Source organism: Eurytemora carolleeae, unplaced genomic scaffold (genome assembly GCF_000591075.1).
Source record: "Eurytemora carolleeae unplaced genomic scaffold, Eaff_2.0 scaffold194, whole genome shotgun sequence".
Lineage (NCBI taxonomy): Eukaryota > Metazoa > Arthropoda > Copepoda > Calanoida > Temoridae > Eurytemora > Eurytemora carolleeae.
Window position 1 is genome coordinate 370,854 of NW_019396489.1, and position 12,581 is coordinate 383,434.

The 12,581-nt window shown below is 31.9% G+C and overlaps 1 long non-coding RNA gene across 1 annotated transcript; it reads right to left on the reverse strand.

Moving 5' to 3' along the window:
• Window positions 1-4,565: 4,565 nt before the first annotated feature.
• LOC111704238 (uncharacterized) lies at window positions 4,566-10,370 on the reverse strand. The gene is made up of 5 exons (XR_002765782.1): window positions 9,896-10,370; window positions 8,071-8,164; window positions 6,799-6,877; window positions 5,844-5,918; window positions 4,566-5,293 (listed from the first exon to the last, which is right to left on the reverse strand). It is a non-coding gene; the product is annotated as an uncharacterized LOC111704238 (long non-coding RNA).
• Between the last annotated feature and the right edge of the window lie 2,211 nt (window positions 10,371-12,581).

Genomic DNA, 12,581 nt, shown 5'->3' on the forward strand with positions numbered 1-12,581 from the left:
AAAATTGTCATTTTGTAGAAACTTAATCTTGACATTTTTAATACAACATTAGAAAGTTTGATATCGATGAAATAGTTTCTTGACAGAGTTTTCCTTTAACATGAGGATAAAAAATGCTTAGAGTAGCTACAGCGTACATCAAACAAAATTTCTTCTTTTTTCATTTTTCATATCAATATAAAAAACAATTTTTACAAATGTAAGTCTGGGTACATTTTTCATCTTGTAAAATCGTTCATTCCACGTTCTTTAACAAATGGTTAGAGCTGAATCGCCATTTTAAAAAACTTTTGTGATCGTTAACAATGCTGATCGATCGTGAATTTCGTAAATTTTCCTTTGCTGACGGGGGGGTGGGGGTCAACCACTTTAACATTCCTCTCACATTAGACTTAAAACTTTTTGCCTGAGTCCTTTACCAGAATAAATCTATATTTAGACCTACTTAAAGTCATTGGATTTCAACATTCTATAGCTCTTTAGATAGCCTTAACCTTATTCAGGCTGACGTCTGGTTTACCAAAAATAGTCGGGGGGTGGGGGGGGGGGGGGGGGGGGGGTCCAGGGACCGCCCCATCTATTTCCTACAAATTTATAATATATGATCAAAATAAATGCAAATTTGCAAAATGTCAAATATTTATTGAAAAAGCAAGTTATTAAGCAAAAAATGTGCAAAAACAAAAAGTCCACGAAATAAAATAAGCTATACATTTTTTGAAATTGCCATGTAACAGAAATAATTTCCATTTAATTAATTCGCATTTTGTAGTTAAGTAAAAAACAACATATATTACAGTGTAAATGTCCTCTACAGAAATGATTTGACGACAGGGTGTCCCACAAAACATGACAGTTGGTGAATAGTTTTGAATGTATTCTTCCATATCAAGTATTATTTAACAAAGACTTTTTGCAGTTTATTTTGCTAAACAAATCTTTTACTCTATTATATTTTGCTTTGAAATCAACTTTATTATAATAATACTACCAAGCGATGTTCTTTTATCATTCTCTTTGGTATCAAAGAACCTAACAAATTATGGAAGAAGACATTTAAAACTATTCACCTACTGTCATGTTTCCTGGGACACCCTGTAGGTACCTTTTACTAAGTGATTTAATTTTCCAACCTACTGTTAAAACTAAATTTGCTAAGTTGCTAAGTTACCAAAAAGAAAAATTGTCTTTAATGTCAACTTATTATTCCAAGGATGAACGAATTTTGCAATGTATAGAAATCATTTGATAAGTATAGAAACTTGTCTACTCAGACCATGCATTGATCTGACTAAGAAGAAAACAAAAATACACGTTTGCTGTGTACAATGTAGTTTTGACTGTGGTTCCTCTATTACTCTGGTAGTAGAACACGGACTCTCGGAGCCGGAGAAAAGATGAAGGGATGAAGAGAGAATTTGAGGAGAAGGAGGTTTATTCGGAGTCCTAACCAAGACCCCAGAAGAAATTGTAAAATTTTAACAAAAATATTTTCCTAATCTTATAATAATGTACGCAGTACGAACCTTGTGTTCATATCAATAATATCTTAAGAATAAGAAGACAAAATATTTAAAGTTCAATTACAATCGATATAAGTAAAACTAAAGAGAAGGATTTCTTATAAAACTAGTTTTATAAAACACTGAATCAGAGATTGTAAACAGGAAGGCAATAAACCAGTTTTTGAGAAGTCCCAGCACGTTACAGTTGAATAAAAACAAAACCCTACCCCATACACTCCCTCTACCCCCGCCCCCTCCCTACCTAAGTTTAACTCACATTGAAGTTATTGGACGTAACTTCAATACATAAACCACCTTTCTTATAAACTTAGATTTAGTGTTTCATGAAATCAAAAGAAGAGGTTTCCACATAAGTTTATAAGTTGTATGCTCCGAACCAGTACAAGGATCTTCTGATGGTTTGTTTACTCGTACCAGCCCATCTAGTGTACCTAGTGTGCGGTTGTATATATTAGTGTGCTTTATGAACCAAAATTTAAAGGGGGGGGGGGGACTATATTTTTTGAAACCATGGGATAGTTGTATAGTGAACATAAAAAAATAAACTTTATGTAATCGGAGAACGTATTGCTCTTCGTTTTTTTTGTAGAAGATTGGTCAAAATGAGGTTGTATCTCAATTTTCAATCCTGATATATTAGTCTATTTGCAGTTGGTTTATTTGAAAACAACTTCAAACCACGATTATACGACTCAGTTACATTTCTTTGCATACGAAGTGCGTAGTACGAGCAAAATGTCATAAAAAAGTTTTAGAACTTATGTTTTTTGTCTAGTTTTCCTTAAATTATGCAACTTTTAAATAATCCAGTTTATAAAGATAAGAGGCTTTGTTTAGCTAATCACAATATCCACCAACAAATATCGACTTTTCTTCCATTTTCCTAAAGACTTAAAATCTTAGTTGAATTAGTATTACCGTGTACGTCATGGATATTACTAACGCTTTAAAGAAATTGAGTTATTGTCACACACTCAATTTTTTAATCCCTACATCTTTGGAGTCTAATAGTGTAAACCTTTGATGTTTCAAAATTAGGCTATTTGAAATATAAAAATATAAAACATATGATTGCAAAGATATAAGGATAATAAAACCATGGTTTGAGGATGGGGCACTTTATAACGTTATAAGTAAAGACTTACACAAGTGGTTTTAAAATTCCTCTTTATATAGATTTGATTCCCTCAAAGTTCAAATTCGAAGAATATCTAATTTCTTTAGTTTTTTTTGGGCTTCTGAGTATATATTAATAAAATTCAGAACTAAGAAAGCTTTCAACAGATTAATTCAATTCTTAATTTCCTGCTTTGTGAATAAACAATAGCTTAGTTAAAATTTCAAATTACTAACTTCTAAAGAAATATATCCTATTTAATAAAATACAATCTCATAATTGTTTTAGAAAGTTGGCAAAAACTTCAAGGAAAAACGTGTAAATTGTTTTTTTATAATAAGCTGAATTCTTTTCCTTTAAAATGACGCTTCCAATCAATGTTTGCCATCTTTTAAAAATCATATTTATCAGATGTTTACAGTATTCTATTCAAGAAAAATTAGGTAAAAAGACAAGGCACTCTAAACGTAAATAATATACGTAGGATTGAAATATTTAAGTTTTCAATTATAACTCCTCCAACTGAAACGAAATGTTTTGTATTTCTTATTTGTTACACGATTATGTTGTTTTCTCATACTTAAATCTAGAGAGGATACGAGGTCGCAAGGTCGAACCAGTCATGTTGCATAAATTTGACCTTTCCCTTCTGAATGAGGGAGATATTTTTTATATTCACGAAACCTCTTAATATTTTTCACATGGCTTTCTTTCATAAAAAACCGAGTCTTAACACACACTTATTTTTTTAAATCCTGTGTTTGCAACCTGATGGCATTTCCAACAGAAATCATAGTTTTAAATGCCAAGGGTTTGCAACATTAGATTGCAAAAATGTTAGGATTAAAAATTTACACTTTGTGTTATGGTCCAATATGCCTTTACACCATACAACAAGATAAACCACTTTTATCTTTTGTACATACATATACAAATAAATCTTTTGTACATACATATACAAATACATTTCGCAAATTTTATTTGTTTTTCTCTTATATCTGAAAAGAGCAATACAGTACTATTAATTAATTTCGTTTATTCAGTTGTTTTCAATACTGTAGACTTAACTTTTTTAAATATTAAGAAGAAAAAAATATTTTAAAAGTTTTTATTAACTGTTACATGATGTTTCAGATGAAAAATCAAGCTCAAATTAAATATGAAATTTAAAATCTGAAAACATGTAAATTAATGATATTTATATATAGACATAGATGCTTAAACTCGGTGAAGTTTAGTATTAGAAATTAAAATCAACTTTTTATATAAATGCTATATTTGTCGCCAAAGGAACCACATTTATTTTATTCCTTCAACCGCCACAAATACAAATTTTAAATTTTACCTTTTTATATTGAACCGCGTTAAATAAACAATTTAAAAACAAACAAACTATGAAAATAAATGTTCCGTACAGTGCAAAACCACAGCGTGGTTGAATGCAGAAATATTCACTAAAAATATACGATATCAGCGGCTGAACTAACTTTTGCTTCTCATACAACTTCAATTGCTACTGTTGAGTTGTTTTCTACCAAGATTAAAGCAATGCATCTATAAAGTTGTAAATGTTATTTAAGTGCAACAAAGTTTCAAAGATTATAGGTTCTCTCCCAAAGGAATTTTTCCAAGTGGCAACTTCCCAAATGTGCAATTTCCCAAGCAGCAACTTCTCCAAGTCTGGCTGAGCCCTCATTGTAGCCAGCAGCGTCTCAGAGAGCATAAACTAACCGATTTTGCCACTTGGAAAATTGTCCGGCTCGGGAAGTCGCCCGTGGGAATAAACTTAAAACCGATGTTTTAACGACAGAGCAATGAAATCTATAAATGCAGAGTTCCATGATGTCACCATTAAATAGCTTTAAAATGTATTCAAAATTGCTGTACAGATTGTTTAACAGATTAAAATGTGTACGAACTACTAGTTTAACACGATTTATTCGCAAAAAAATACATCTATACTAGGATAAAGATTAAAAATGTGTATACTTTACAGATAATTTAAAACAATTACACAAGAGCCGGAAATTCAAGAGAGTATCGTTAAGTTTCTTTTTTGTGTAGATTTCGATTTAAGAAACTAGAAAACAAAAATAGAATACAAAGGAAAAAATAATAATATTTTATCAACAAAAAAATTGGTGTCTACAAAACTGTCTAACTCCATTGTTAAAACCGTGTTTCGATACTGGTTTTCATCCCGATATCCTGTATTAAGTTTCCGATACTGGGTTTCATCCCAATATACTGTATTAAGTTTCCGATACTGGATTTCATCCCAATATCCTGTATTAAGTTTCCGATACTGGGTTTCATCCCGATACCCTGTATTAAGTTCCCGATTCTGGGTTTCATCCCGATACCTGTATTAAGTTCCCGATACTGGGTTTCATCCAAATATCCTGTATTAAGTTTCGGATTCAGTTTTTTAGTTTCAGTGTTTAAAGTTGGACGTGTACTGTACAGGCTGTGTTACAAAGTATGCGTGTTGTATACATTGTACAATACTAGCTATAAGTACATAATGCTAAATAGCTGTGCATAAGCTATCACAAAGTTTTATTTTTGTTAAACAGATTTTATTTAAAGTTGGATAACAGTTCAACTTTTTTCAGCTTGTCCAAGCTTTCAGGCAGATTTCCGTATTCTCCTGAAACATCAAATTTATAAAGTGAATCAATTCTAAATTAACTTTCATAATTTTTAATTTGTAATGTATATTCCAAAATAGAAAATTACAGAAAGTCTAAATGATTATTGCTAAATTGAAAGGGGAAAATGTGACCCAAGCATGATTTAGTGTCAATTTTGTTTAAGGTTTTATGCCCACAACTATTGATGTGAAATAACTTTGCTGGTTTTTGGTACTTTTTGATGTTTTCAATTTTTAAAAGGTTCCATTTTTTTACTCTGAGAGAAGATATTCACAAAAATGAGCCAAAAAATATCATTTTTTGGTTAGTTTCTGCCTTTTATTTTCTCTAAGGATAACATTTTTAATGAAGTCCACAAGAGAATAGTTTTAGTTGATCCAGTTCTGAAATGTTGGAGCTCTCGTAGGTGCACAGTATTTGTGTGGTGCCCTTTAAAAAGTAGAAAATTCTAGAAAAACAAAAAGTTATTTCCTATCATAAAGGCAGTCGCTCAAATTAGTAGATTCCAATTGAATATTTTCTTTTCAATTCAGTTCCAAGTTGTACCTCGGATGCGGGAGTTCTTAGGGTCAAATGGGGACTTGATGTGAAGTGTTGCAGGATAAACAGCTCCTCTGCTTTCTGTTCATGAAAAAAAAAACATTTTAAAATATTACTTTCAAATTTTTTTTATTTCAATTATTTATCTTTTATTTTCTTTTTCTTCTATTCAAAAAAACGTCACCGTAAAAAGTTGCACGTAATGTCCCAAGAACAAAGGTCCTTGAGTTCAGGGTTTTAGATTCATGGGGTTTTCCTTGAATAGTGTGGGGACTAGAGATGAGCACTAAGGGACTAGGGGACTAGGAATGGGCATTAAGGGACTAGGGGACTAGGAATGGGCACTAGGGAACTAGGGGACTAGGGATGGGCACTAAGGGACTAGGGGAATAGGAATGGGCACTATAAGGAACTAGGGGACTAGGGATGGGCACTAAGGAAATAGGGGACTAGGAATGGGCAGTAGGGGATTAGGGGACTAGGGAACTAGGGAAGGGCACTAGAGGACTAGGGATAGGCACTAGGGGACTCGGGCTGGGCAAGTTCCCAACTTTTTCTAGCCGTTCCGTTAACATTAGTTTACAACAGTTAAAAAAAATGTTCAGGTAACTGTTAGTTATAAAGGTAAGAATGGAACATTTAGTTTCGTTTTTTAGATCGTTACCATTTGGTAACGATCTCAATTTTATTGACGACATTAACGGAAGATATTCCACCGTTAACAGTTGCTTTTTGAAATTTACGATTTGTTAAATTGTTAACCGTAATTTTGTTTTAAAAAAAAGCTAATCCGTTTCGTTAACGATTTAAAAATTACTGTTATTGACGTTTTTTAACGGACTCTTTCGTAGATTTTCGGAAACCTCCGTTTCGTAACGGAACTTTACCCAGACCTACTGGGGACTACCATTAAAATGATATTGCAAATAATAATAAAAAATATGATGCAGGNGAATCTCACCTATTTGATATTCTCCATCTTGCAACCAGGCCGCAGTAATCTTTTCATTCTTATTTTCAATATAAGCATATGCAATCTCCTGAAATATATCCTGATATAAGCATATGCAATCTCCTGAAATATATCCTGTATAAGCATATGCAATCTCCTGAAATATAACCTGATATAAGCATATGCAATCTCCTGAAATATATCCTGATATAAGCATATGCAATCTCCTGAAATATATCCTGATATAAGCATATGCAATCTCCTAAAATATATCTTGATTTAAGCATATGCAATCTCCTAAAAAATATCCAGATAAAAGGATATGCAATCTCGTGAAATATATCCTAATATAAGCATATGCAATGATGCATCTCCTAAAATATATCCTGATATAAGCGTATGCAATCTCCTAAAATGTATCCTGATATAAGCATATGCAATTTCCTGACATATATCCTGTATAAGCATATATAAGCATATGTAATGTCATGAAATATATCCTGTATAGAGTATAAGCATATGCAATCTCCTGAAATATATCCTGTATAAGCATATGCAATCTCCTGAAATATATTCTGATATAAACATATGTAATCTCCTGGAATATATCCTGATATAAACATATGTAATCTCCTGGAATATATCTAGAAATAAGCATATATAATCTCCTGAAATATATCCTGATATAAGCATATGCAATTTCCTGAAATATAGCCTGTATAAGCATATGCAATCTCCTGAAATATATCCTGTATAAGCATATGCAATCTCCTGAAATATATCCTGATATAGGCATATTCAATCTCCTGAAATAAATCCTGATATAAGCATATGCAATCTCCTGAAAAATATCCTTATATAAGCATATGTAATCTCCTGAAATATATCCTGAAATAAGCATATGCAATCTCCTGAAATATATCCTGATATAAGCATATGCAGTCTCCTGAAATATATCCTGATATAAGCATATGATATCTCCTGAAATATATATCCTGATATAAGTATATGCAATCTCCTGAAATATATCCTGATATGCGCATATGTAATTTCCTGAAAGTAAAAACAAAACCTGAAAAAGGTTGAGTCTTTGCCACAAACTCTGATGTTCTATTACCTATTTCTTTTCAACCCAACGTCATAAACATTTGATGATTCAAATAATGAATTCTGTAAGATCAAATAAATTAGTGTTAAATAAAGAAAATCGACAATAGAACAACAACAAAATTATCAAACATAATAAAATCAATATCAATGACTGACATCAGTCAGACGAACCTGTTCCAAGTAGAATGCATGATCAGCGCGTCTAACATGTCCAACATATTCACCATTTCGAAGAACTCCTTCTAGGCCCACCAAGCACACAGAACTTAAAACATTTAAAAAATCCAAAACCCTTTTTTATAAATTATTTTTGATGTTTTTAGTATATATAAGATATATATTGTACGCTTTTAGGATCAAAAGACACAAATCTAGTGGGGTAGGTTCAATAGGCCTATGATAGGCCAGGTACTGTTAAAAGTCTGGCAGTGCCATTAAGTTGAAACCGAGCAGGCATACGATAGGGGGGCCAGCACTTGCCGGGCTTACCTGTACAAGGGGTCGCGATTTGTCCCGTTCGAATTCAAATTGACCCGACTTCACCGTGGGATAATTTATTAAAATAACTAAAGTTTCAGATGCATTGTTAAGTGCATTGAGGACTGAGAAGTGTCTGTCAAACATTTTTATATTTACAATCTGCACAATAAGAATTTTCTTATATGCAATTTCTCCATCATCATTTTCTTTTTTTCCTAGAATTGAGTTTTATTTTTAGATTTATCAAAGAACAGTGCTGGAGGCTCTGCTCTGCCCAGTTTTATATAGAATTAAACTCAACTTTGCGGAAAGGTTTCAAGGAAACAGTGTTAAGTTAGGATCTGTATTTATACAGGGTGTCTCACGAAACATGACGGTAGCAAGACTATTTGAACTTCGTCTTTGAATTTATTTGTCAACCTGATTTTTGAAGTAAAATTTTAGAGTTAATTATCAACTCTGGTCCTGCCATTTCCCAAATGTGGTCTGCTTATTTGTCCTTTCAATTTTACCCGAGAATATGAAGAATTTCGTTAACATTTCGACAATTTTGTTTCAAATTAAGCAAAAATGAAATCTGAACAAAGTCTTAATATCTCTGGTTTTGTGGTAACTGTTTCAAGAATCATACATGTTAAAAAAGGTTGACGACTAAATGTCACAAATAAATTCTAAGATCACAGACAACATTTAAGTCGTCATGCTACTGCCATGTTTCGTGGGACACGTTGTTTATATATATTATACAATATTCATGGGTAAATTTAAGGTTCTTATAAAGATAAGCGTCAGGGAGCACATTTGATTGTGACATATAGGACCCCTGCGCCCGAAACTGAAAACAGGGTATCGTCATTGAAATCCAGTATCGAAAACCCGGTTTCATGAATGGGGTTATAGGCAGTTTTGTAGACATCACTAATGTTATCACGAAATATTATAATAGCTGATTTATTTATATTTTAAATTCTTTTTTAATTTCTTAAATCAAAATCTACACAACTGTTTACACCCCAAAAACAAAACTCTGGAGTTTTGTTCAACAGTACTCTCTATAATTTTGGGCTCTGGGAACTATACAGGGCGGAAACGTCATGGGGGTGTGTCTGTACCAAAAGAGTGTGTGTAAGTTTTACCGAACCGAAGGTGTGTACTGTAGGTTTATACAGTACATACGAATCTCGGTATTTGTACAGTCTAGGAGAGTACATTTGTTTATTGTTAATTGTTTACTTAAAAATAAGTTTAATATACAGATATTTTTTATATATTTAAGTCAACACTATGCAAAGAATATAACTTGATTAAAGTTTACAATAAATATAGTCGTTATACAAGTTTAATTATAATTGACAACATTGTTCTGCAATTTCCTTGACTGTAATCATGTTGTGTGTCTGTACCAAAAGAGTGTGTGTTAGTTTAACGTACTGGTCTGCAAAGCAGTGCGACTGGCTTTCTCATGATTAGTTAAAAAACAGTATTTTATCATTTTTTATTCTATAAACTGTCTTACTCTTTTACTGATAAGCAGACTTTCTTTTTTCTTGGCCCAGCAGTAATAATCTCCTGAAATAAATATATCAAATCAGATTTTAAGTTTTTTAGTGTGTTTGTTTTTCTGCATTCTAAATGTTAAAACATGAAAACTGGTTCACCGAGATGACCGTTTTATTTGACGAAGTTGATAAGAACTGCACAAACCTCCATCACTGGGATTTAAAGGCCTCAAGCTCTTAAGAAAATATCTATGAGTATTTTGCCAATTACTTCTTAAAAACCAAACCTAACAGCAAGTGCATTGCAGTAATATAATGTACATATAAAGGGCTACAGAAAAGCATAAGTGAGATAGAGCGGTTAAAAGAAAGCCCAAGGCGTTTCGACACTTCAAAGTCGACCCTGTCTTAAAAATTGAAGAGACTTTTTATATGCATTGCTGAATCTATTTGTATTAGTGAAGGTTTTTATTAAAAGTTAACATTGAATTGTTGCCTTCAAAACTTAAGATTTTTAAAAAATTGGAAATCCGCAATTAAAACAGAAAACCCTGCAGCATTTTTATTGTCATTGTTTTAAAATAGAACCAAAAATATATGCTTGCAGAACAAAAAAATACGGAGCATCGAAAGAATCGGGGATCTAATGAATCAGGAATTAGACAAATTCGAAGCCCATTTTAACCATTTTATGATGTCTAGCTTTAGAGATCTCGAGTAAGTTATTTTGGAAAAGCTATTCTGAGTACATATGTCATATTTTTTATATAAATACACATATTATAAAGATTTATACACTGTCGGATATGTATTTTTATCATATCTTATAAATACCTCCCTCTCAGTCCACACCCCTCCAGACTACCCCCCCTCAATTTCAGGGGTTTATGGTTAAATCATTTATAGAATATTTCAGGGGTTTATGGATATATCATTTATAGAATATTTCAGGGGTTTATGGATAAATTATTTATAGAATGTTTCAGGGGTTTATGAATAAATTTTAGATTTTAGAGACTATTTCTGTAGTCTGCGGACAATTGCATTATTGGAATTCCATTATTGTAATTAAACAAGATTCTATTTGTTTTTTTTTCATAGAAAAACATTAAATTAAGAGATATTTTCATGAAAAGGGCAATTTCACAAGAATACTAATTATGTCCACATTAGTAAATTTAAATTTTAAATTTTCTATTTTGTATTTTCCAAACACTGATACTGAATTATCCCCTTTATACTGAGATTAATATACGTGGTATAAGTAGGGCTGGGCAACGTTCAATTAACGGAACAGAGGTTTTCGAAAATTAATGGAATACTTCGTTAACGAACGGCAAAACCACTAATTTTCAAACCATTGGCAAATCAGATTAGCTGCTTTTAGAAAAAAATTAACGGTTTAAAACGTAAATGGAACGGATTTTTGAAACGGTAAATTTCCTTGTTTTTTTGCTTAAAATTGCATTGAACTTTTTTTAATTTTACGCCATTAGCGATTTTTAACCGTTAACAATTTTTGGGAGCTTCGCGCCATTAATAAACTGTAAATGACTGGAATTAACTGTTAATGTTTGTTGAAAATTTTCTGTTAACGCCGTTAATAACTAGAGATCATTAGTTAACGGTAATTCTAAAAAACCTGTGAATGCTGATAACGAAACAAACGTTCCGTACTTTTTCTTAAAATTAACGGCTACCTGAAATTTTTATTTTTTAATGGTTTGAACTATATAACCGTTAACGAAATGACTAGAAAAAGTAGTTGGAATATGCCCAACCCTAGATATAAGTAGGTTTAAGAAACCTGGAGATTAACTCTAAATTATCTAATTCTAAAGAGATTATTGATGTGTGATATGTTTAAGAACTCTGGAGTTTATATCCTTCTAATGAGAGATTAAAATGTGAGATATGTATTAGAAACAAGGTTATCTCTAAATTATCTCTTTCTGATTAGATTAATATGTGTGATATGTTTAAGAAATCTAGAACTTATCTCTGAATTTTCTCCTTCTTATGAGATTAATATGTGTGATATGTTTAAGAAACCTAGAAATTATCTCTGAATTTTCTCCTTCTTATGAGATTAATATTGTGATATGTTTAAGAAGCCTAGAACTTTTCTCTGAATTTTCTCCTTCTTATGAGATTAATATTGTGATATGTTTAAGAAGCCTAGAACTTATCTCTGAATTTTCTCCTTCTTATGAGATTAATATTGTGATATGTTTAAGAAACTTCAGGATTATCTCCTTTTATCTTATAAGATATACGTATTACGTAGGTATATGCTTTCTAGACTTTCGGAAAAATGTGCGCCCATTAACTATTTTAACTTTTAATTGTGACTTAATCTGTCAGCATCCTATCTTTTTACAATATAAAACAATAACAAAAAAGTTTGTATGTAATAAATGCCCTACTCCATAAGGGTTTCTCAAACCCGTATCAATCCAGGTACAACTCAATCTCACTTTACTATCAATGTCAAACCGGACACAATCTTGAGCTATCAATGTCAAACACAGACACCAACTCGCAAACTATCGCTGCCAAACACTGGGCACAATCTTGAGCTATCAATGTACAACACCGACACAAGCTTGTAACTGTTCTATCAATGCCAAACACTGGGCACAATATCAACTATCAAAGGGGAGTCTATTCCAACTGATGTTTATTTAGATATCTTTGTTATAG